This window comes from Schistocerca serialis, chromosome 3, assembly GCF_023864345.2.
Source record: "Schistocerca serialis cubense isolate TAMUIC-IGC-003099 chromosome 3, iqSchSeri2.2, whole genome shotgun sequence".
In the NCBI taxonomy this organism is placed as follows: domain Eukaryota; kingdom Metazoa; phylum Arthropoda; class Insecta; order Orthoptera; family Acrididae; genus Schistocerca; species Schistocerca serialis.
In genome coordinates this window covers 1,001,382,112-1,001,409,364 of record NC_064640.1, presented here as the reverse complement: position 1 = coordinate 1,001,409,364, position 27,253 = coordinate 1,001,382,112, and the positions used below count along the sequence as shown (strand labels likewise).

The window sequence follows — 27,253 nt, the reverse complement described above, 5'->3', positions numbered from 1 at the left end:
TACCCTATCTTGTGCCGCTTCCGACCAAAAGGCGGACAGAAAGGCTTGTCGAAACTCCCGAGTGGAGTTGCAGTGACGCGCTGCCGACCTCATGCGAATCGCCGGTTCGTCTTCCAAATAGCCACACATATATTCTATCTTATGTGAACTTGCCCAGTTGGGGGGAAGACAAAACTCAAATTGCTCGAGCCATGCTCGTGGATGTATTCCTTTTTTCGAATTTCGAAATATCTCAGACTTTCTCACCGTAAGGAAATGTTTGAAATCAAATCCCCGCATTTCCTCCTGGCGCGGCCCTTGAATGTTTCTATTCTTCCCTGTCGTCAAAATCTCCCTCGTGGCCAGAGTCCCTCTCTGCACTGTTTGTACGGCTATTTTTAGTGCTATTGGCGAGTTCGGAATCACACGCCATGCGGTTTTCCAGATGCGCCACGTGTTCTTGTAATTCGCCTGTTACAGCTTTGTGCCGCCTGTTCACTTCGAACTGTCCCGTCTGAAATCTAAGAAGCGAACCCCTTCTTCAGTCTCTGCGACCGCTACCAGTGTAGTATTGTTCTCGCTTTCCGTCACCTTCATCGTGCCTACGATGTCCGCTAATGCCGCAGTCTTATCATGTATTTGTCTGTTGTCCTCCGCCCCAGTCTGCTTCAATTGTTCTACTTGCTGTTCAAGTGCGGGGATCGCTTGACTGTTGTCCGCTACTGTATTGCTAATGGATGCGGGACAATGCGTTTCCGCCTCCTGGACCCTCGAGAGTACCTTCTGGCGTTCCCTTTGGCATTCTTCTCTCAGCGCTTGGAAATTCCTAAGTAGCTGTTCTTCGCTCTCTTTCGATTCCGCATCGCGACTCCGCTTGCGTTGTTCTAAGACTTGCAGACGATCATCGATTTGTTCAAATGTAAGGCCTAATTCTTTCATAATATCACTTTTTATTTCACTTGCCAGATTGTTTATTCTTTGTGAGATATCATCGGACACTCTCTGCATCGACTTGTCGACTTTATTTGTCTGCTGGATTAGTTTTTCGTCTATTTGTTCGCCTAGCTCTCGGATCGATTTTTCGGATGATTCTTTTTGTTCTCGGAACGATTTTTCTGATTTCTGCGTAATTTGTTTGCCTAGCTCTCGGATCGATTTTTCACATTTTTGCGTCATTTGTTCGCCTAGCTCACGGATCGATTTTTCAGATTTCTCTGTCATTTCTTCGCCTAGCTCTCGAATCGATTTTTCAGATGATTCTTTTTGTTCTCGGAACGATTTTTCTGATTTCTCTGCGTTTTCTTTATTTTGTTGCAATAAGGCTTTCATGAGTTCTGCCAAATCAATTTGGTTAGTAGGGGGCAAATTAATTTCTGGCTCTGCTGTGAGCCCGTTCGTCCTGTTTTGCATTTCCTCTGAAGTATTCCCCATTGCATTTTCGGAACCGTCTGACGTGTTAATATTCGAAATCAAATTATCCCCTTGGTCCATGTTGCTTAAGTTGTTGGACCACCTACTTTTAGCTTGGTTACGTGTCTGCATTAGTTCAATTTATACCCGGTACGCAACACACTAATCACAATAAATGTATCCCCCAAAAATTACGACAGTTACACGAAAGGTACCCAACTTAGTAAGTACTTTTTCACATGCACATCAAATTTATATCTTTGATCGAAGTCAGTGCAATTTACAAGTGAGAAAAAAAACACATACATATAAAACACACAAATATAGAAAACAAAACAAGACAAACAACACAACGCCGCTAAATAACGCCATGAATCATTTGAAAGTCTGCTCAGAAACAACGCAGAAGTTGTTTGAGCGCTGCAGGGAAAAAATTAAGATTATACAACGCTCGCAATCTAACGTTTCAGAGATTCCAGAGTCTAGCGGAATCACAGAACAGGGTCGCCATGTGTAACGTTGTTGCATTAATTTGCTATGAAAGCGGTGCTGATTGACAATAAAAGCGGGTTAAAAGCTGTAAGCTGTCTGGGGAAGTTAGCCTTGCATTACTGAGCATCTGTTTCACCAGGTCTCCAGTCTAGCTTACCAAACTCCCAACCAGACTAACATTAATTATAATCTTTTAATAGTCATACAACAACCTGTGATATGTATATAAAAAAGAGAATTTAAATAAAAAGAAATAAGTCAGTTTATAATTGGAAATTTATTTTAACATTGATCATTGAAATTTCAGCATATTAAATTCGATTCATAACTAAGCTGGTGCCTTATTTAGGATTGTGAAAATGTGAGATTGTAATCTTACGGAACACATCAAATATGGAGCCAAGATTGGGAGACTGCATACAACACTGCATTCATAAAATAACACACGAAGAACGTTGAAACATATGCAAGAGGAAATTAACCACAACAAACCGATTCAATTTTCACCCAAAGAAGTTACGTTTGTAGCGCAATCCTGTCCGTCATGTAATTACCACACATTGGTATACTAAATTCATATTAACTCTCTGTGAAATCTTCCCGAAAAGAAAAGCTGAGGGCTACTTTGATGATTACACCACATGCTTCACGTGGTCAACTTGGTTTACACGAAGAGTGTAACTCCACAATAATTTTGATAATTAAAATAAATTAGTTCGAAAAGCAATTTACAAAAGAAAAACCTCAAACTGGTTACTATCGTCTTACTATTAACTTGATGGGTCAAACCATTGTATGAGCACGTGGTACTGGTCTCACAAAGTACACCCCACGTGGGTTGAACATAAAGAGAAGTTGCTATATTGAAAAAAATTGTCAAGACGAACCGTTATAATCTCACGCACATTCGCATTGAAGATGGATGATGCTAGTTAGAGTTACTGATCAACACGTGGTTCCACTTTACTCACAAAGTAGTGACAAAGCAACTACCGGAATATATTCTGAACTTCACACTCGAATTACACTGCATTGCAATTTAAGATAACATTAGACATTATAGAGCTAAACCTGAAATAAAGGTGATTAAATTTTCAGTCAGGCTGAACTTAGGAAATCCATTGTCCTACGGACTTAGCAGACACGCACTTAGCCGGAGATCTTACCACTTCAGACGCTCGCCACGGACCGACTGACCTGGTCCCTTCCTGAGGGTGGCTCACAAATACAAACGGAAGTGGCCAGAGGGGCAGCTTCCTATACCAACATGACAAGGGACGGACAGGACCATACTAAGAATAGAAAATTCTCCGCTTTTAGAAAGCGTAGCTACCTGTTCCGACGTTGGTCCCACTGTTCTCTAGCAGACAGGCTTGTCTGCTACCCTCAAGCATGCAACAACACTCCTGGAAATGGAAAAAAGAACACATTGACACCGGTGTGTCAGACCCACCATACTTGCTCCGGACACTGCGAGAGGGCTGTACAAGCAATGATCACACGCACGGCACAGCGGACACACCAGGAACCGCGGTGTTGGCCGTCAAATGGCGCTAGCTGCGCAGCATTTGTGCACCGCCGCCGTCAGTGTCAGCCAGTTTGCCGTGGCATACGGAGCTCCATCGCAGTCTTTAACACTGGTAGCATGCCGCGACAGCGTGGACGTGAACCGTATGTGCAGTTGACGGACTTTGAGCGAGGGCGTGTAGTGGGCATGCGGGAGGCCGGGTGGACGTACCGCCGAATTGCTCAACACGTGGGGCGTGAGGTCTCCACAGCACATCGATGTTGTCGCCAGTGGTCGGCGGAAGGTGCACGTGCCCGTCGACCTGGGACCGGACCGCAGCGACGCACGGATGCACGCCAAGACCGTAGGATCCTACGCAGTGCCGTAGGGGACCGCACCGCCAATTCCCAACAAATTAGGGACACTGTTGCTAGTGGGGTATCGGCGAGGACCATTCGCAACCGTCTCCATGAAGCTGGGCTACGGTCCCGCACACCGTTAGGCCGTCTTCCGCTCACGCCCCAACATCGTGCAGCCCGCCTCCAGTGGTGTCGCGACAGGCGTAAATGGAGGGACGAATGGAGACGTGTCGTCTTCAGCGATGAGAGTCGCTTCTGCCTTGGTGCCAATGATGGTCGTATGCGTGTTTGGCGCCGTGCAGGTGAGCGCCACAATCAGGACTGCATACGACCGAGGCACACAGGGCCAACACCCGGCATCATGGTGTGGGGAGCGATCTCCTACACTGGCCGTACACCATTGGTGATCGTCGAGGGGACACTGAATAGTGCACGGTACATCCAAACCGTCATCGAACCCATCGTTCTACCATTCCTAGACAGGCAAGGGAACTTGCTGTTCCAACAGGACAATGCACGTCCGCATGTATCCCGTGCCACCCAACGTGCTCCAGAAGGTGTAAGTCAACTACCCTGGCCAGCAAGATCTCCGGATCTGTCCCCCATTGAGCATGTTTGGAACTGGATGAAGCGTCGTCTTACGCGGTCCGCACGTCCAGCACGAACGCTGCTCCAACTGAGGCGCCAGGTGGAAATGGCATGGCAAGCCGTTCCACAGGACTACATCCAGCATCTCTACGATCGTCTCCATGGGAGAATAGCAGCCTGCATTGCTGCGAAAGGTGGATATACACTGTACTAGTGCCGACATTGTGCATGCTCTGTTGCCTGTGTCTATGTGCCTGTGGTTCTGTCAGTGTGATCATGTGATGTATCTGACCCCAGGAATGTGTCAATAAAGTTTCCCCTTCCTGGGACAATGAATTCACGGTGTTCTTATTTCAATTTCCAGGAGTGTAGAAATACATTTGCTCATTCATCCTCTCACACAGAAGGGAAGGCAGATGACAGTATCTTATCATATACAGTATATAAAAGAAAGCGGATGTAGGTTCCGTATGAGACTGTGTGACATGAATTACATATAAACTGTGTTTTAAAGTGTAGTAGTGTGACAGATCGTTCTTGTTTATGTGTAAAAGTAACACGTTCCACTACTCAGTCTCCTCCCAGATAAACAGAAACGCCACAGTAAATTTAGAAGAGGAATTTATGCCGTAAATGACAACAGATTTAAGAAATTAACATGAAAAGAATGCAGCAGAGACCTTTCATAATATCAGAAATCCGGTAAAACATCAGATCTCCGACATCACTACGGCCGGAAGAAGCTCCTGCAAGAACGGGACAAACGACGACCGAAGGGAAGCGTTCACCGTTTCAGAAGTGCTACCCTTCCACAAATTGTGCAGATTTCAATTCTGGGCCATCAACAAGTGTCAGCGTGCGAACCATTCAACGAAACATCATTGATATGGGCTTTCTGAGCCTCAGGCCCACTAGTGTACCCTTTATGTCTGCACGATACAAAGCTTTACGCCTCGCCTGGGCTCGTCAACACTGACTGTGGTCTGTTGATGACTAGAAACATGTTGCCTGATCGGAAGAGTTTCGTTTCAAAGTGTATCGAGTGGATGGACGTGCACGGGTATGGAGACAACCTCATGTATGCATGGATCCAGCATGTCAGTACGGGACTGTTCAAGCTGGTGGAAGCTCTGTAATGGTGTGGGGCGTGTGCAGTTGGGGTGACATGACACCCCTGATACAACTCTGACAAGTGACACGTACGTAAGCATCCTATCTGATGACCAGCATCCATTCATATCCACAGTGCATTCCAAAGGTCTTGGGCAATTCCACCAGGACAAACGGTTCAAATGGCTCTAAGCACTATGGGACTTAACATCTGAGGTCATCAGTCCCCTAGACATAGAACTACTTAAACCTAACTAACGTAAGGACATCACACACATCCATTCCCGAGGCAGGATTCAAACCTGCGACAGTAGCAGCAGCGCGGTTCCAGACTGAAGGACCTAGAACCGTTCGGCCATGGCGGGCGGCTGCGCCAGGACAATGCGACAATCCACATGTGCAGAATTGCTACACGGTGACTACAGAAACACTTCTCTGAGGTGTTGTGTGCTGTCCTTAGGTTAGTTAGGTTTAAGTAGTTCTAAGTTCTAGGGGACTGATGACCATAGCTGTTAAGTCCCATAGTGCTCAGAGCCATTTGAACCATTTGAACTTCTCTGCGTTTAAATACTTTCAGACATTAACATTGTTGATCATATCTGGGATGCCCTGCAACGTGCTGTTCAGAAGAGACCTCCACCCCCTCTTACTGTTACGGATTTATGGACAGCCCTGCAGGGTTCATGCCTCCAGCACTACTTCAGACATTAGCCGAGTCAATGCCACGTCACACTGCTGCACTTCTGCATGCTTCAGTGTATATGTCTGTGGTGGTGAAAAAAGATTCGATTGCGTATTGTTCCTGTCAATCGATAATTTTCCTTTATATAGTCTATCTACGATACGTGGACTATAGCCATCAGCAGCTGCAATAAACTCTAAATTATCATGCTCTCTTTTTGTAGATAAATTGCTGAGGGGGACGGTTCAGAGGCAGTCAATCATTGATCTAAAAAACTTTGTTAGTGCTCATACGGATCACATGGTGAATCATGGATAACTGCATTACTGATTGTGGGTTTTCTAAAACATCAAAATGAATAGTATTGATCACAAACTGCAATTGTAAATCTACATTATTAAGACGTGCGTCATGCTTCGTAACCTCATGCGCACAGGGCATGGTGGGATGTAAAGCATTAAATTCTCCTCCACTAGTGTCAGTCCTCGTCGAGGGAAAGGGAAATATTATCAAAATTCAATGAAGACGCGGTTAGGCGATGAAATCTGGGGCCACTGGCAGAGTGTGATAACAGTCGACAGCCAGCAGGCCAGGCAAGGTAAACATGGCACTTGCAGGCACGGAGCTGCGACGGCGGTATTGCACGCAGCGTTGCTTTAAGTTATTGCGATGTATGCGATGGGGCACTAGACCAGAGCCAAGAGTGGCGATTTGTAAGTGGCTGACTTGTGGGAATTTATCCCTGCCATAGTTTCTTTCTCTCTCTGACACTACATCAGACATGAGGGAAAAACAGTATAAATAGAGGGGCAATTTTAGCTTGGGACAGAGTGTGCCAGGTCAGTCGAGCATCGGGATGGACCTGTGCTGGTCTACGCTTATAGGGGCCAGTCTGGCAGCAATGTTATAAGTATTCTGCACAAACTTGTACTTTGTTTTCATTTACTTGTTTGTTCTATATTCCGCCTCCGGGGACACAACACTGGGGCAGGAGGGAACAGCAGCCTGGAACTTGGAGACTGCACAGTCTGCCTGAAGGAGGGTAGTGTCAGCGGTCTGTTGCAGGTCGAGGAGGGGCTCGGTTCCTATCGAGTCTACGGCCATGTTCCCTTTTCACCTGGCTTGTCAGGGTCCGGGCGAGGTGTACGCTGCAGGAGACGCAGCAGCGCTGTGACAGCGCAAGAGACAGTGGCAGGTGTTGCCATCAAGCAAGCACCACTAGTGGCAAGTTGCGCACAGTGTCCAGGAACGCGCGGGTTCCAGTCCGGTCCCGTCCTGGGAGTAGCGGCGTTCTGAGGGCCACGGGTGACCAGTACATCCACCTTCATCCCATGGTCGGCCAGAGCAGGCCAAACAGGCTGGAGGGTGGCGAGGTCCATGGACTGTAGCAGTCTCCGGAATTGCGGGCAGCAGAGCAGCGCTAGTCACAATACCTCGGCGGTAGGTGAGCGAGAGACCGCAGCCGACTTCCATTGGCGGGTGACCTTGATGACGGCAGCAGTGGTGTCGGCACACCAGGAGTCTGCTGAGCCGGCTAGTCTCGCGGGACAGTGCGCGGATGGCACGCCGACAGTACGCTTCACCCATCTGGTACTGTAAATTATCGGAATAAACAAATGTTGTTAGCCTAGAAGCATCCACATCAGATCCATAGAATATTACAAATACGTCATCTAAATACCTCCGATAAACAAGTATTTCATCGTGTATCTGGGAGTATCCCTTAAGTGTGAGACTACTTTTGAGCACATTACTTTTTTCAATGTTTTGGAAAAAAAGATGTTAGTAGGGAAGCTGGCTGGTAGCTGTTTTAGTTTATCTTGTCACTTTTTTTAAGAAGACATTTAACAATTATTTGTTTTAATCTGTCTTGCAAAATCCCTGTGCCAGTGATCCATTGCATATTTCACTAAGGACATTACTTATTGAGTTGAAAGAAGAACTTTTCAGATTTCTGTTTGAAATTGCATCAACACTACATCAGATTTTATTTTTTATATTTTTATAATTCTATTAATTTCAGTGAAAGAACTAGGTGCTACTTCTAGTTGCTTAAAATGTTGTACATGCGAGAAAATATATTAAAAATGTTTTTAATATATTCTCTTTCTTCTTCAACTCAACCATTTAATCCTGTTTATGTTGCTACATTTAGAAAGTGATTGTGAAAGGTACCTGCAGCTTGTGCATTATCAGCCACAGCACTGTCACTTAGCTTAACTGATACAGAATTGGTACAGGAGCTTGTATACTGACTGGCTGCCCTGTCTCTCATTTGACATTTTCCCATATAGTTTTAATCCTATTATCTGCATAATTAATTCCTGTCATATGCATACTTTCTGACATTTTAGTGACTTTCGTTAAAATATTAGAGTATTTTTTTGTAGTATGCAAGTAATGTTGGATATTGACTTAGTCCAGCCTTTATAAAAAGTTCCCTCTTCTTCTTGCATGAGATTTTAATTCCTTTAACTTTCCATAGTTCTATTTTTTAATGAATTTTCCGAATTACTATTTGGGAAAGTTACTTTCAAATATTGACACAAATTTTGCATGGAATAAATTGAGTTTGTCATGAGCATATCATTCTATGTATATGTCATGCCTTACAAACTGTTTTAACTTACTCTTAAAACATTGTATTGTTTTCTCATTAATAAGCCTCAGGGCTGTAAGGTCCTGTATTGTTAATTTGCATTGCGTCGCCATCATGAACAGATAGTCCATTAACAACTGGGTACACATTAATTGTATCAGTCTGAGCTCTATCCGTAAAAATATTGTCAGTCAGTGTCCTAATATCTTGCTGCACACGACTTGGAGAACTGATAACTGAAATTGGACTGAAACACTAAAATAATGGTTCCAATTCATTTTCCCTGTCTGTATCTTTTAAGAAATCTGTAGTGAAATCTCCACAAACTACTAAATGTTTCTTCTCGACCGACAGCTAGCTCAGTAATGCCTCTTGACTTCTCAAAAATAGCTAAAAATTTATTAGAAAGGATCTGTAGACTGATAAAATTACGAGAAGTATTCTGCACTATGCTAGGGTGACGAAGTGATTTGGGCATCCATATGATGCTAGTCTATAATCGCTGACATTAAACTTCTCCGACCTTGTGGTTACATGGAGTGCAGAGAGCCACAGAACATCTATCACTTGAGAATTTTCCACTTCTTCTATGCATAGAAGAAGCTCATCTGTCTTGTTCTCTTGTTCCTCAGCGCCCTTAAGTTGTGATGAGACTAATTTTATTTTTCAGGAATCTATTACATACATTATGATCTTGTTTTGCTCTAGTTTCCTTATATACTGTCTGTCTGTAACTTGACACTAACCTACAAAATGTGCATCTCTGACTCCAGTAATAACACGGATATTGTCCTGTGCTCTTGTGGCTCCTCATTACAGTTTTTGCAAGATATTCAGTAAATCTTTCCCTCGCCCTACTATTCAGGTGCAGGCCGTGATATGTGTGTCCCCATGTCCCAATTACAGGAAGAAGCTCGGCAAAGATTTGAGACTTTGTTTCAGTCATAAGCAATTCACTAAGCTCTTTAATCCAGGACTGGTCTGGTGCAGCAAGACCTCCACAAATGCCACACGAGTGTCTGCTGTAGCTGCTCCTATTTCCTCCAGGTCACATTTAATACTACTGTCTAAGTTGCTAACCAGGCTATTTCCTGCTCTTCCTACTCTACCTGATCCTCTTCATCAAAACTCTGTACAAGGCCCCTTATGTTCTCTGTCACCTGGATAAGCTTGGCACTTAGTTTCACAATGTTTGTGACCTGATATTCTACACAAGGTTTTTCTTGTAGCATTTGGCCTGCGTCCCTCCCGTGACTGTTACCAAGCAGCAGGACTCTTTTCTTTCTACCTAATTTTCAACCGACTTAGCCTTAAAACTGTTCCTACGAGTATGCTCCACTCTGCTTTTCTCATAAACTGGTTAAGGCTCTTTTTTATATTTCAGATAACTAGTCAACCTGATTGCCAACGAAAATTTCAAATGTGACTCATGAGATTTTCTCCTTTTGCGTATTACTTAGCACCTTTTCCCAGTTACCACTGTCTCTTTTCCCCCTTCAAACTATCTAATTTAAAATACGCCATTTCTATTTCTGCTTGAAGGGCACAAATATTTCTTCCTTGTTCCACAATTTTCTTGTCTCGACTACGAAATTTAGGGTGTATGGGAGTGCCTCATCAGACACTTTTAGATCTACGATTCTATGTGACAGGTAGAATGGCCACCAGAATGCATTAGTGATTTTCGTGTTTTGTCTTATGACAAGGCATGGTAGGGTATATAAAGGGCGTGAACAGCATCAGGTGTTGAGTGATCAGTATGAAGGACACAGGGATGAGGTGTACTCATGCGAGACAGCGGTATCAGCACCTGACAGGGTTTCAGAGCGGCCTCATTGTGGGTCTCCAATTGGTCAACTGGTCGAACTGCGCAGTATCCAAATTTGTGGAGCATTCGACCACGTCTGAAAACCACAAGTTAGGATAGTCGTACTGTGCACCAAGCACATCGCAACTCCTCCAAGTCTGACTGCACCATTCGAGTACAGGTAATGAATTCCCTGTAACATTCTTTGTCATTGGTCAGAGACTAGCAGCAGCTAGTCCCAAGCGTGGACTGCCATTAATACCACAACACAAACGGTTGCGTATAGAGTGATGTCGTGACTGGGAAGCATTCACTGCTCAAGAATGGCGTCGCATGTTGTTCGACGGTGAACTGTTATTCTGTACTACTCAGGATGACCATCATCGGCGAGAATGATGGTGACGTTGAGAGAAATCCCATTCTTCCGATGTTTGGAAAGGCATAGCGGTGTAATGTGGTGAGCCACGGGCTGTGGCTTCAGCTCACGGCTGGTAGTTATTGAGCGAAAACTGAAGCATCGGCGTTGTGCCATGGACATCGTGCACCCTCGTGTGTTATCTCTCACGGAACAGTGTCTTGGTGGCATTTTTCAACAGGACAAACTCGTGTACACATGGTACGTCCCTCTGTGAACTGTCTGCCTGATGTTGAGGTATTCCCGTGGCCAGCCACATCCAGATGTATGCAATGGGATCAGCTCCGTCCCAGCGCCAGCGTTCAGAATATCAATGGTGATTTACATCAGAAGTGGGACACCTTGCCTCAGGAGAGGATAAAAACTCCATAATAGCAAGTTCTTCGTACATTTGACTCGGTTTTGATATTACTAAAATAACATCACGTACCCTCTCAACCTGTGAAGTTCCATTTCATTTTCTCTTCTCTTCTAAGTACTTCCCTTTTTTGTCAGGTTATATATGTTGTTCAAATGCAGTTCATTAAGAAAAACAGTAAAAACAGATAAACGTTTCTTTTCGAATGTAGTAAGTTAAAGTTGTGTGAATGAGTTATTTTCCAGTGCAGTAATTCGTGCTTCAGATATCATTAAGACCATTTAGTTTTTGTCAGTGTAGGACATAATTTAGAATGAAATTTCTGGACGATAATCCTTTATTTTATGTATCAGTGTTCATAATACATCCACTCTATGGTGTACGATATACACTGAAATACAATATAACCACCTGCTTAATAGTGTCTTGCTCCGCCTTTGGAAGTTATTACCGCAGCGTATCTGCGTGGTATGACTCCGACAAGTTATCGACAAGTTTCCGAAATTATGTGGCAGCGTATGTCTATGTTAAAGTCACGCAGGTCTAGTAAACTGCTGCCGGTGGCTGGTGGACGCAGAGCTGGCGCCCTATAGCGTTATGGTTGGGCGCCATCGGGTTCGGAGCAGACATCAGCGTGAGTTCACAGTCACGCTACACAAACCACTAGAGCACGATTGTTAGCTTGTGACATGGGCACTTACCCAACTAGAAGTTGCCATCCAGAAGGAAAGACGTCAGGCATGAAGGGATGCAGGTGTGCATTATTGTTCACGTAGACAACAGCTGTAATGTTATCTTCGATTACTATCACAACTCCCCTGGCAGCCCAGCTGAATGCCCCCACAGCATAATGCTGCCCTTAGAAGCCTGCGTCAGTGGCACGGTTCATTTTTCGAGCAACTGATAATCCGCTGATGAGCCCCATGTTCAACAACGTGCACTGAACCGGCGGGTTCGAAACACTCGTGGCTGCACCAGAATTGTACTCTGTCGTCACATCTGCCACTTATCGCTGTCGATCCCGGTTTGCAAAGCGGGAAAGCCTCCAGAGTCCACGTTCTGCAGTAAGACATGGACGTCTAACAACTTGTCATCTATATGTATTGTCACCGTCCTTCAACCACTTTGCATAGATACTCCTGACAGTAGACACGAACAGACGATCAGATGCCGAGATGCTCGTTCCCAGGCATCGGGCGACAGGAATCTCCCTTTTGTGAAAGTCGCTTATTTCAGCACATTTACGGCCTGTATCGTCGCTAAAATAATTCCCCATTTGTCTCTGTTCCGCGTACATACGTTCGACACCGCATCACGCGCACTATTCACCAGCAGCCGGCATCCAGTCTCGCGATTAGCAGTTGTCATAATATTTTGGCAGCAGTTGCTACGCATATAGCATCAGCGACTTTATGTGACATTTTGCGGTAATGACTGCTTAAAACAGATGTTTCTATGAAGATACAGGGTGTTTCAAAAATGACCGGTATATTTGAAATGGCAATAAAAACTAAACGAGCAGCGATAGAAATACACCGTTTGTTGCAATATGCTTGGGACAACAGTACATTTTCAGGCGGACAAACTTTCGAAATTACAGTAGTTACAATTTTCAACAACAGATGGCGCTGCAAGTGATGTAAAAGATATAGAAGACAACGCAGTCTGTGGGTGCGCCATTCTGTACGTCGTCTTTCTGCTGTAAGCGTGTGCTGTTCACAACGTGCAAGTGTGCTGTAGACAACATGGTTTATTCCTTAGAACAGAGGATTTTTCTGGTGTTGGAATTCCACCGCCTAGAACACAGTGTTGTTGCAACAAGACGAAGTTTTCAACGGAGGTTTAATGTAACCAAAGGACCGAAAAGCGATACAATAAAGGATCTGTTTGAAAAATTTCAGCGGACTGGGAACGTGACGGATGAACGTGCTGGAAAGGTAGGGCGACCGCGTACGGCAACCACAGAGGGCAACGCGCAGCTAGTGCAGCAGGTGATCCAACAGCGGCCTCGGGTTTCCGTTCGCTGTGTTGCAGCTGTGGTCCAAATGACGCCAACGTCCACGTATCGTCTCATGTGCCAGAGTTTACACCTCTATCCATACAAAATTCAAACGCGGCAACCCCTCAGCGCCGCTACCATTGCTGCACGAGAGACATTCGCTAACGATATAGTGCACAGGATTGATGACGGCGATATGCATGTGGGCAGCATTTGGTTTACTGACGAAGCTTATTTTTACCTGGACGGCTTCGTCAATAAACAGAACTGGTGCATATGGGGAACCGAAAAGCCCCATGTTGCAGTCCCATCGTCCCTGCATCCTCAAAAAGTACTGGTCTGGGCCGCCATTTCTTCCAAAGGAATCATTGGCCCATTTTTTAGATCCGAAACGATTACTGCATCACGCTATCTGGACATTCTTCGTGAATTTGTGGCGGTACAAACTGCCTTAGACGACACTGCGAACACCTCGTGGTTTATGCAAGATGGTGCCCGGCCACATCGTACGGCCGACGTCTTTAATTTCCTGAATGAATATTTCGATGATCGTGTGATTGCTTTGGGCTATCCGAAACATACAGGAGGCGGCGTGGATTGGCCTCCCTATTCGCCAGACATGAACCCCTGTGACTTCTTTCTGTGGGGACACTTGAAAGACCAGGTATACCGCCAGAATCCAGAAACAATTGAACAGCTGAAGCAGTACATCTCATCTGCATGTGAAGCCATTCCGCCAGACACGTTGTCAAAGGTTTCGGGTAATTTCATTCAGAGACTACGCCATATTATTGCTACGCGTGGTGGATATGTGGAAAATATCGTACTATAGAGTTTCCCAGACCGCAGCGCCATCTGTTGTTGAAAATTGTAACTACTGTAATTTCGAAAGTTTGTCTGCCTGAAAATGTACTGTTGTCCCAAGCATATTGTAACAAACGGTGTATTTCTATCGCTGCTCGTTTAGTTTTTATTGCCGTTTCAAATATACCGGTCATTTTTGAAACACCCTGTACCTTACTATTGTACAAAAATACAACACAGAACTCGTAAATAAGTTTATACAGGGTGATTAAAAAATAACTGTACAAGTTTCGTGGGTGTAATGCATGCACCAAAATAAGACTAAATTTTTAAATGAAGGTTTTTTCTGAAATTGCTTTATTTCCGAGTTATGATGCATAATATCATTTGTGGTAGGCATTAAATCATGTGCATTTAGAGCATACTGGAGATCCGATCCTAAGTACCCTCCGTATAACTGCCATCGTAGGACTTCCTCAGTCAACTGTATTGCGCCTTCTACGGAGACAGCAGTTCCATCCATTTAACCTGCATAAGGTAAAGAAGCTGACATCTGTAGACTACAGTACAAGTCAGAATTTCTGTCAGTGTTTACTTGAGCACCATGCTACTGATCCACTGTTCGGTCGTCGGGCACTGTTTATGGATGAGTGCCTATTTACTCGTCTGGGTATCGTGAATGCTCATAACATGCACGTGTGGGCGTAAGAGAATTCTCGCGTAACTGCCGTAAGAGGGTATCAAAATTGTTTTGCAGTGATTATTTGGTGTAGTATAGTGTATAGTCAGTTACTCAGACCGGCTGTTATTCCACAGCACCTGACTGGCAGACTGTATCGACAGTTTTTGGAACTTGAACTGGGTGGTCTGCTTCATGATGTCCCACTCGCTACACGAAGCAGAGTATCGCCTGCACATTTCAGTTGACGGGCAAGAGAGTGTCTCAATGTTGCTTATCCCGATAAGCAGATTGGTCCTTCAGGACCAGTTGTTTGGCCCCCTAGATCTCCAGATCTGCATTTCTTGGACTTCCACTTTTCGGACCTTCTTAAGGAGCTTATGTGCGGTGCTGCGACTGAGAATCCGACACAACTACAGTAGCAAACTGAAAATAGCTGTGCAACTGTGCAGAATGATATGAACGGAGCCTGCTATGTTCCTCGAAAGGTAAGACGTTGAGCACGTCACTGTCTTCGTCTACATGGACATCATTTTGAACATGTTCTGGGATAAATGTACAGTACACAGTTGTGTTGAATGTCGGATCCCTTCGTGTCTTTCCTTTCTGAGAAGAATTATTTTAATGGTGTTTGTGTTCCACTTACAAGCCCTACACTGCTGTATAACTCTGAAATAAAGCAAAACATTTTTTAACATTTCACTCTTATTTTGATGCACACATTACACCCATGAGGTATTTACAGTTATTTTCCAATCACCAAGAATTAATTTTGAGTCAATTGTGATTCACTTTTGATCCTTTTTCTAATACATATGTTGAAATAAAGAAATTTCACACACAAATTTATTTAACTTTTTACTGTTATTTTGATGCATATATTACATCCACCAAGTGTGTAAGCCACATTTGAATCACCCTATATACAGGGTTATAACAAATGATTGAAGCGATTTCACAGCTCTACAATAACTTTATTATTTGAGATATTTTCACAATGCTTTGCACACGCATACAAAACTCAAAAAGTTTTTTTAGGCATTCACAAATGTTCGATATGTGCCCCTTTAGTGATTCGGCAGACATCAAGCCAATAATCAAGTTCCTCCCACACTCGGCGCAGCATGTCCCCATCAATGAGTTCGAAAGAATCGTTGATGCAAGCTCGCAGTTCTGGCACGTTTCTTGGTAGAGGAGGTTTAAACACTGAATTTTTCACATAACCCCACAGAAAGAAATTGCATGGGGTTAAGTCGGGAGAGCGTGGAGGCCATGACATGAATTGCTGATCATGATCTCCACCACGACCGATCCACCGGTTTTCCAATCTCCTGTTTAAGAAATGCCGAACATCATGATGGAAGTGCGGTGGAGCACCATCCTGTGGTACATTTAGCTTCCTGCTTGCTTTATTCGTCGACTTCCGCGGGCTACGCGTGAAACTTGCCCGCACACGTCCAACTGATTCTTCGATCACTGCAGGCCGACCCATTGATTTCCCCTTACAGAGGCATCCAGAAGCTTTAAACTGCGCATACCATCGCCGAATGGAGTTAGCAGTTGGTGGATCTTGGTTGAACTTCGTCCTGAAGTGTCGTTGCACTGTTATGACTGACTTATGTGAGTGCATTTCAAGCACGACATACGCTTTCTCGGCTCCTGTCGCCATTTTGTCTCACTGCGCTCTCGAGCGCTCTGGCGGCAGAAACTTGAAGTGCGGCTTCAGCCGAACAAAACTTTATGAGTTTTTCTACGTATCTGTAGTGTGTCGTGACCATATGTCAATGAATGGAGCTACAGTGAATTTATGAAATCGCTTCAATCATTTGTAATAGCCCTGTAAGGGAAAAGCAGCTTTGTGATGCAGAGTTGTACTAGCGTTCTTCAAAACCAATCGTTATTTCAGGTTATGTGTGCTCCAATACATAGTTCCACACTGGAAGATGTGAAGTCTTGATTGTGGTACTTTAAAATGTTCATAGACTGAAATGAAAGTTTATGAAAGATTAAAATCAATCTCGTCTACAGCGTTGTTCTATTTTTCAGGGTTCAGCTTCCGTGAGATGCTTCCGTGACGTGTCGTTCAGCTTAGGACAAGACACCTGGCGAACACTTCGACGGCCACGGTTTTCTAGATCATGGCCTGAGAGAATTTCTGATCGAAGAAAAACCTGCCAATTATGTCTTGCTCTTTTCCTTAGGTTCAAGTTATCCACAGAAAAACTATTACTATTTTTCTTAAAAAAAGCAAGGTGAGATATCTTAAGTAGTTGTTTTAGAATACCTGTTTGAAGAATGTACATCTCTTTTGTTTAAAGATAATTGTAACCAGAATCCGTGAGTGGAACGAACCCTACACATACTTCTGTATTTCAACTTTTTATAAACTTTGTGAAAAGTGTGAAGCAAACTTACTGTACGAAGAAATTCTAGAGTGCTAAATTCAAGATTGTATTCACGATTTCAATCTGTTAGTGAAAAAAAAACAAAAATACAAAAAAACAAAAAACAAAAAAAACCACCGGTTTATGGGTTGCGATAAAAATGTGTGTTAGAGACTGTTATATTTTACTTCCAATGTTTTACTGCAGAACTCAGTTTCTGAAAAAGCATAAAATGACAATAAAGAATTAAATAATAAAATTAGTAGGAGATTTGGAAACTGGATATTTCTTCTAGGATTTTCTTTTGAGCTGTGACAGAAGATTCTTTCTTATAAGTGTTTCAACTATGTAGACAAGTTATTTACGTTAATGGAATGTCTCAGTCAGTGCTTTGTAGGACATAGTCACATATCAAATCATACACCATTAATGGCCTGTTAAACCGCTGGATTCGTTGAAAGGAAGTCCCAATTCGTGCTTGAGCCCATACCGCGTATTGCAGCGCCAGCAAGGAACAAAATACACTACCTGCCCTTCCTCAGTCAGTGGTGCAGGCAGTCAGACGACATTTTGATGTTTATCAACTTCGTGTTCACAATATGACCTCTCGAAGAAGTAATGTAATTCAGAAGGGCTGTTGAACCTCAGTAGAGGAAAAGCTACTCAGGTTTTACAGTTTCAAGATTTATTGAACATTTCTGGCCAAATGTTTCTACAAAATAGCGGTATTGCTGAGGTTTAGCAAATTTCTGAACTGAAAATGTGGTGTCACCGCCAGACACCACACTTGCTAGGTGGTAGCCTTTAAATCGGCCGCGGTCCGCTAGTATACGTCGGACCCGCGTGTCGCCACTGTCAGTGATTGTAGACCGAGCGCCGCCACACGGCAGGTCTAGAGAGACTTCCTAGCACTCGCCCAGTTGTACAGCCGACTTTGCTAGCGATGGTTCACTGACAAATTACGCTCTCATTTGCCGAGACGATAGTTAGCATAGCCTTCAGCTACGTCATTTGCTACGACCTAGCAAGGCGCCATTATCATTTGCTATTTATCTTGTGATGAATGTACCGTCAGACCGATGTTCACCAATTATGGATTAAAGTTAAGTATTCCAACAGCTACGTACTTTATTTGCTAGACTCAAATCCTTTAACTGTTCCAGACCTCACGCCAGCCTGCGTGAGCTTAAACGCACGCCTTTCGGCTTCACCTCCTAGTGGCTTGGCTGTCTTGCCAAGTCACAACAGAAAATGTGTTCTGTTAAACTAATACACATTTCTGAAATATCTCGCACAATATTTAGGAACTTTTAAAACAGTATATCTAAATTTTCTTTTTTTAAATATATTTGAAATTTTGCAACAAGGGGAATTTTGTAGCAGTCTCTTATTTTCTAATATTTTAGATTTACGTATTTGTACAGTATAACTACTCGCCAATATACTGGATTTTTTAACATTTTGCGATCGTCACTGTATCATTATCGCTTTGTATGAAAAGCTACTGTTTGTGTCTTTTCGTAGGAAGTGTAGCACAGACACTTTTACACTAATGGAACAAAAATCGCCTCACCGAGAAACAAGTACTGTACACTCACGAAAATTCGCAAATGCGTTATTATAGATAAGATATTTAATAGAGTAACGTTGCAAGATCAGAGGTTAATGTAAGCGCTGGTACATTAATAACCGGTGTAACTGCTAAAATGTTGAATGCTCGCATGCAGACTTGCATGCATTGTGTCGTATGGGTGCCGGATGTCAGTTTGTGGAATGGAGTTGCAAGCCTGTTGCATTTGGTCGGTCAATAGAGAGAGTTAATGCTGTTTCTGGACGACACTGGAGTTGTCGTCCGATGATGTCCCATATGTGCTCGACTAGAGACAGATCTGGTGATCTAGCAGGCCACGGCAACATGTCGACGCTCTGCAGGGCATGTCGAGTTACAACAGCGGTATGTGTGCGAGCGTTATCCTGCTGGAAAACACTCCTGGAATGCTATCACGAATGGCAGAAGAATAGGTCAAATCACAAGACAGACGTACGAATTTCCAGTTAGTGTGGGCGGGATAGCAACGAGCGTGCACGTGCTGTAAAATAGCAGCCTAGATCATAACCCCAAGTGTAGGTCCAGTGAATATACGTAGCAGACAGGTTGGCTGCAGATGCTCACCTGGCGTCCTCCTAAACAACACACGGCAATAAATGGTAACGAGGCACAACCGGCTTTCACCAGAAAACACAATAGACCACCACTTCACCATCCAATGAGCTCTCGCTTGACACCACTGAAGTCGCAAGCTGTGGTGGTTTTGGGTCAGTGGAATGCACGCTACAGGGCTTTCCTTGAAGTAACCGATTTGTAACAGCTCGTTGTGTCATGTGCTGCTCAAATTGCTTCTGTAGACGCAGTTTGATGCCCCAAAACCATACTCCGAACGTGACGGTCCTCCCTATCGGTAGTGCCACGTGGTCGTTCATAGCCCGGTGCTCTTGCTATAGTACCTTTCCGTGACCATTGCTGCCAGCAATCATGTACAGTGGCTACTTTCCAGCCAGGTCTTTCTCCAATATCGCGGAAGGAACATCCAGATTCTCGTAGCCCTATTACACGACCTCGTTCTAACTCAGTGAGCTGTTTATAATGGCGTCATCGTTGTCTGAAAGACATTCTTGACTGACATCAACTCACTACGTCCAACCTCAAAGGTAACAAACTCCCATGACTGTTACAGCGCGTAGTTAAGGCCAACCTGATTTACATCCTCGTAGACTAGCGCCAAATCTCAAGCGACGTCATCTTTCGGATGTAGAAACATGCTTACCAACTTTCGTTTATCTCGCACAACTCCTTCTTGGCGCTGCGATTTTTTTCCCGTCAGTTTATATTGTTCATTCATCTATGAAGTAATTGTATTCATGCCATTATGTGTCCTATGAACTGTTTCTATTGTGTCTTTTTACAACTGTATGAAGTACACATATGATGTTTTCGGTGAAACTGCAAATGTCGCAAGAGGTAATTTTATGTGTAAAAGTATGACATAAAGCCACTGCATTCTAAGTGGATGTGAATACATGGTTGCTTGAAACTAAAGTTAATCATTTTTGATGCACGATCGAGATGAAAATACTAACTAGCACGGGCGACTCTGGTGTCTGAATCAAACTAGACTGTGTTTTCGAGCTGTTATGTCGGGAGCAATGTAAGTACTGAAAACAGTTGCACATGTCTTCACATTTGTAGAATACACAGACGGGGTATTTGATTACAGGCTCTGTTATGAAAATGATCTTGATCCTTCTGTGGAAAACTGTAAGTGTTTTCCTAACAGCAGTATACTGGATTCAAGAGAGTTTATTCCTGACGTCAACAAATTTAGTGTGACCGATGCCTTTCGCAGTGCACGTATTTCTTTAACTGAACCGGAGTGTGGAAGAAACAGAATTAATTCATCATTGAAATTAAAATGTAATGATATCAATTCTTACGAACGATTTAGAGAAGTATTGGTATTCCACTTGCAGAAGTATGAGTAACATTAAGTAAACGTGGCTTGTGCCATTTTATCACCAGTAGCTTCAATTCTTTCACGATGGAGATGAATCTCTAAGGTTGGAATTATGTCTACAGATAATTGCTAGTCGCCGACAAATCCCATTCTTACTTTTCAAATGAAGCACGAACTACACCAGATACCTCCGTAATTTACGCTGGAAGAAACAAAAAAGATTGAGATTAAACATAGGGTCAACAACGAGGTCATTCGACCCAGAGAACGAGCAAAAAAGGGGAAGGAAAGTTATCATGTCTTTTTCAAAGAAACTGTTTCTACATTTGGCTTAAGTGATTACGGACAACCGTGGAGAACCTAAATCTGGCTGGGTAAATAGGGATTTCACTTGCTCCCCCAGAACGCGAGTGAATCACCATATTCATTGCGCTCTACTGTGCTCTGTAACGCACGTCTATAATGCGCCGAAAATCCACTTTCTATTGTCGGGCATTGCATCTTTGTAAATGCGCGGTGCGGTAAGATTGAGATTAAACATAGGGTCAACAACGAGGTCATTCGACCCAGAGAACGAGCAAAAAAGGGGAAGGAAAGTTATCATGTCTTTTTCAAAGAAACTGTTTCTACATTTGGCTTAAGTGATTACGGACAACCGTGGAGAACCTAAATCTGGCTGGGTAAATAGGGATTTCACTTGCTCCCCCAGAACGCGAGTGAATCACCATATTCATTGCGCTCTACTGTGCTCTGTAACGCACGTCTATAATGCGCCGAAAATCCACTTTCTATTGTCGGGCATTGTATCTTTGTAAATGCGCGGTGCGGTAAGATCGCTAGTTTGTTAAATGTGATGCTTGTTTGTCACATCCTCTTACATGGTTCAAGTATAAAGATTTATTGCAAAGTGTGTTACCACTGTAATTGGAAGAAGTTCATATGAGTTATGCATTACTCATGTTTTTTTTCTCTATTGTCTACTAGTCGAGTGACAGATCATTTAAATTTATCGTTCTCTAACCAATTGATAGGCCACCAACGCTGTCGAACCGTATGCTACTAGATTCTTGTTAGTGTGGAAATATAAGAAGGAAAATTTGCAACAAAATGTAAATACAGTACATACGTGTTGCTTTAATTATGAGACACTCCGAAATCAGGAAACTACACAAAGAAGTCTTAGTCGAACTGTACATAATGTTTGGAAGAGAGCTCTAAATTATAAATGGAGTCGGCGACGAAACTTCTGAGAGGTTGATTTAAAATAATATGTACTCTATATGCAGTTTGCTGCAAAATATTAATTTTATAAGTTACCTGTATCTTGTTAATCATTTTTGAATGCAACTTTTATGAAAATAATGATGAAACAACTACAGTTATCCACCCGTTAGAAGTTGGACATAACGTTTTATATGAATTCCACATCAATAATAACCACTTATTTTAGAATCTGTAGAAGGATTTTTGTAAACTATTGATTTGTGTTTTTATGTCAAGTTTTCCATCATTAAAATTGTTTTCAATAGGGTCTATGGAACGAAAATTATGTCTAATATAATCTAAAACTGCTATACGTCTACCCCGATTATAGCTCTTTTTGTGGTCATATATCAATTCACGGAACCCAAAGTACTTCTACACACTCTGAAATTTTTTACCTGATAATTAACGATAGTAAACGGAATAAACTCCGTAAACCTCAGATACTTCATTGGTGATCATGGATAGTGAAACATTTCATTACTTTTCAATTGCAACTAAAATATTATTGAAATCATATTAACAGAGTTTATTACAAAAGGAAATGATTACAATACTTAACTCTGTGACATATAGACGTGTCGCAAACAAGGGGTGACGGACAAACATAAGCAAGCTCTTAAGTATATACAGTTCGTAATACAAGTGAAGCAATACAGTTTGTAGGTCACTGCTGTAGCGCTCGTATGTCGGCTCCACCTCAACTCGGCCGCGGCTACGCGCGCGGTACTTATATTCTCTTCATGCAGAGACCGCTCCTGTCTCGTGTTGTCCTAGAGGGCGCCCTTCCGCGTGCGTCGTCTCACAGCCCTCTGTGTTCTTCCATTCTTGCCCGACATGACGGCGCTTGACGTTACGCCGAAACAATAATAACTCACCATGAAATGGTTCAAATGGCTCTGAGCACTATGGGACTTAACATCTGAGGTCATCAGTCCCCTAGAACTTAGAACTACTTAAACCTAACTAACCTAAGGACGTCACACACATCCATGCCCGAGGCAGGATTCGAACCTGCGACCGTAGCAGTCTCGCGGTTCCAGACTGAAGCACCTAGAACCGCATGGCCACCGCGGCCGGCTCACCATGAAAGCGCGCAGTCCTTAGTACGAGATTCGCAGGTATACACAGCGGTCTTAGCAGCTGAATGACTGCTATTTTTCTTGTAAGACATAACAGGTAACGCAGAAAATGACGAGTTTTTAGAAACTTTGGACACTGTAACGTGATATAGGTAATAATTGTGAAAATTTTCACTACGTCGACCAAATTCCAGCTTCTAGTCATCCTGCAGGTAAACTTGTAGGTAGGGCAACCACAGCTATGTATGTAACTTTTATGAAAATAATGATCAAACAACTACAGTTATTCACCCATTAGAAGTTGGGCATCAGATGCGGTACATCAGACAAATAGGCAGGAGCTTTAGCACAAGGTTTACAGAAGCTAGCTCAAAATCTGTCATGAGTACCCGCTTCCATGAGCAGCAAGTAGCCACGAATTTATTTTAAGTTCCTTTATTCAAAACGGTACCGTTACCGGTTTCCAGTCATCACGATTCATCGTCAGACGGCATTCATACTTTCATTACAACATGTGCTGAGTTTTTTACTGATTAGGTATCCTAAAATATAAATAATATTATATTTTAGGATAATTGCTAGTCGCCAACAAATCCCATTCTTACTTTTCATAATGCAGCACGAACTACACCAGATACCTCCGTGATTCATGCTGGAAGGAACAAAAGAATATGTATTACTTATAATGTAGGGTAATACATAGTTATGTATTATTTATATTTTAGGATAACTAATCAGTAAAAAACGCAGCACAAATTGTAATGAACGCATGAAAGCCGTCTGACGATGAATCGTAATGATTCGAAACCGGTAACGGTCCCCTCTGAATAAAGAAACTTAAAATAAATTTATTGCTGGTTGCTCTCCCAACACCATCAACATTTGTCTTCAAATAACAGCCACGGTCTCCAACCATGTCATCATATGACAAAATTGCATATGAGTAATCATCTTGGGAATTTAATTATTTCTTCAGCGTATTTAGTCCTTTGTTACTGGATCACTACCGGTTTCGTCATTTCGATATAGGCTCCATAGTGTCCCGTTATTAAAGAATGTCTTTGTTAGTGAATTACGAATCTTACACCACATAGCCTACAAAAATGGCTATGACAGCGAGTTTGTCAATAGTACTAATCGGGGTAACCACAGAAAGATAAGAAGGAAAGCTAACCCAACGGACAGCACCTTTATTAATATCGATAGTCGGACGACCGCTGGTATCGCGTATCATAAAATTCCATATTTTGGCAATATTTCCGAAAACATCGGCAGACAGTTGAGGTCTAAATATATTGAATCTGCTTTCTTTATTCCCGGTAACGTCGGCACAAAGTATGGGCACAAAGATCATGCCTCTTCTTCCAAATATAATTGGGTGTATTGTATCACTTGCAATGATCCCCCATGTGGTACATCAGACAAATAGGCAAGAGCTTTAGCACAAGGTTTAAAGAAGATCTTAGGGTTTCTGGCTCAAAAACTGCCATGAGTATCCTATTCCATGAGTAGAGGCATTCCGTCACCATCACTAGTAACGTACGTGTTTTACATAGAGAAAACAAGGGTCACACTTTACGCATCCTGGAGGAGGTCGAAATTATGAGATCCATTAGTCGCTTTCCACGCCAAACCCTGAATGGAGAAACGTGACACTCTGTACTTTCTCTTTGTTTACTTAGTCCTCCTTTGTTCCTCCTGGGTCTTTCCATTTTCTACCCCCCTCAACCCCTCCCCTTCACGTCCTCACTTTACCTCTCCGGCTTGTACGCATCCTCCTTATTATGTTGTACGTAGCTCGTGGTCTCGCGGTCGCGTTCTCCCTTCCCGAGCACAGGATCCCGGGTTCGATTCCCGGCAGGGTCGGGGACTTTCACCTGCCTCTAGATGACTGGGTGTTTGTGTTGTTCTCATCATGTCCTCATCATTCATGAATGTGGCGAGATTGGACCGAGCAAAAGTTGGAAATTTGTACTGGCGCTGATAACCGCGCAGTTGAGCGCCCCACAAACCAAAACATCAACATCTCCGTATTATGTTAGGTTTTCCACGTCTTCATTTCAAGTATGTTTTAAAACCTTTATAGTGGCCGAGCGGTTCTAGGCACTACAGTCTGGAACCGCGCGACAGCTGCGGTCGCAGGTTCGAATCCTGCCTCGGGCGTGGATGTGTGTGATGTCCTTAGGTTAGTTAGGTTTAAGTAGTTCTAGGTTCTAGGGGACTGATGACCTCAGATGTTTGGTCCCATAGTGCTCAGAGCCAGTTGAACCATTTTTAAAATCTTTATAAATTTTCTTAAGTTTTATCTGCTCTTAAGAAGCATCAAAATTCACTACAGTCTTGGATCCCTTTAACTACAAAGTGAAGAATTTCTTGAAACATTTTTACAAAACGGTAATTTTTGAATTTTAATGTGCTTGAAAGTTTTAAAGTTTATTCTGTTGACTCTGCCCGCAGATCGTTTCCGTTGCCGTAATATATGCATATGGTGTCTCTCTTTTAAGCCCTAGCTTTAGCATAACTTACGGGCGTTTTTCACGAAAAATATGTCAACTGTCACTATCATATTGTCATTATGCAGACTGTTTTTCATAAAAAGTTTTAGTACTTTTTATTCCAATATTCCTTGTTCTCATTCACTATCCGTGTATTCTCCAAAAGACCACCAAACATTCGGTCGAGCCCATTGCATCATCAGGATATGCGTGAGTCGTCCACAGGCTAGCTGTTTACTTTCTTGCCATCAGTATGAGAGAGTAAGCGGTCACGTTCCCTGGTCGCGATTCTATATAGACCGGAGAAGCGGTAAGTGCGATTCTTAGGTTCTGCTTTTCCACTAACAGCTATTTACTTGACAATTTTGCCCAGGTAGAACATCCCTCCATTTTGTGTCAACCACTTCTTGGTTTTTCATTTTGGCCCAAAATTAGGTCTTAATAGTATTCATTTATTTCCTCATTACCAATGGATTTCCCCCTTACCAATGAATGTTGGAATCAGGCTCTTTTAGCCTTTTAGTGGTGTTTCGTTCTGACAGACAATAAATGTTGAGTGAAAAGGTTCGTAGCTTTTCCGATGTAATGTTTTAGTCATATGAGTACTAATATTTTGATTTCTCATGTAAAAGTTTTTAGAAAGTTTTTTTAAATTTCTTTAAAATATTAATAATTTACCGTACCAGTGTTGTCATTTCTTCTGGATTCATGGTTATACCGATGTTCACGGGAAGATATGGCTTTTATTATCACGAAACCGGTAGTGATCCAATAATAAAGAACTAAATACGGCTGAAACGGTTATTAATACGCAAGACACTAGTCGTTCGTTCTAAGACTTCTTCTGATTACTTTGTTCCAAAATGGTATCCTTAAAAAAATTTATTATTTGGGTTTGGTGTCAGATTCTATTTGTTAACGTAGAAGCGTTCCACACATGTGTCACTAAGTAGATTGCCAGAGACTGTATAAGTTTACGAGTGGTACTGACTCGTCAAAGTGAATGGAAAAAGTTAATCATATCTAGAAGAGAAACATCATTACCTAAGGAAACAGAATAGCTGCAGCTGTGGAAGGCACGCAGGAGTCATCGTGGTGGACGCAGGAATAATACGAAGGCGAATCCAGCTCGCCAGTGGTGCGTCACGTCGCTCGATACGACCTCCGACTACGCACGCCATGTCGTATCGCGTTGATCTCTATGCCCTCCAGCAGTCGTTTCGATGTTTAACATCATGTTAATGCAGCTGCTATTACTCGAGGGTTTCTCGGTGGAAATTCCCAACATTTGTTAGAACTGGTAAGTTTGAGTGCTAAAAATGGAAAATATTCGAAAATATGTAATACATGCGGTTTAATTTCGAGTCTTACTTTCCGCTTAGGGAAATCCTTTCAAGGTAAGTTCAGGTTTACGTCGTGTCCTTTCTGGGAAGTGTGCTGTTTCATGTGATATTATTTTAATTATCAACATTATTGACATTAAAAGTGTTTTATTTCTGTTACCGAGAGTAAATCTGCATAAAGTTTTTTTAAGGAATGTCTGAGAATTCTGTCTCATTTTTACATTTTGGGAACCGACCCACACTTCTCCTGGATACAACTTCCGAATCATTTTGCTAATTGGGTCGGTGGTGGGCTGCAATAATCCGAGTTTATAACTACATTTTAACACTAACATTCAAAAAATTTCTAAAATATTTATAGCCGTAAAAGATACACGAAAAACTGT

The 27,253-nt window shown here is 42.8% G+C and overlaps 1 protein-coding gene across 1 annotated transcript in view; it reads left to right on the top strand.

Annotated features, from left to right (window-relative positions):
• LOC126471361 (uncharacterized protein CCDC198-like) overlaps positions 1–17,339 on the top strand; it is a gene marked incomplete at its 5' end in the record, with an annotated part of 95,332 nt that extends 77,993 nt beyond the window's left edge. The window contains one exon of the mRNA XM_050099483.1: positions 16,835–17,339. The remainder of the gene's footprint in view (positions 1–16,834) is intronic.
• Between the last annotated feature and the right edge of the window lie 9,914 nt (positions 17,340–27,253).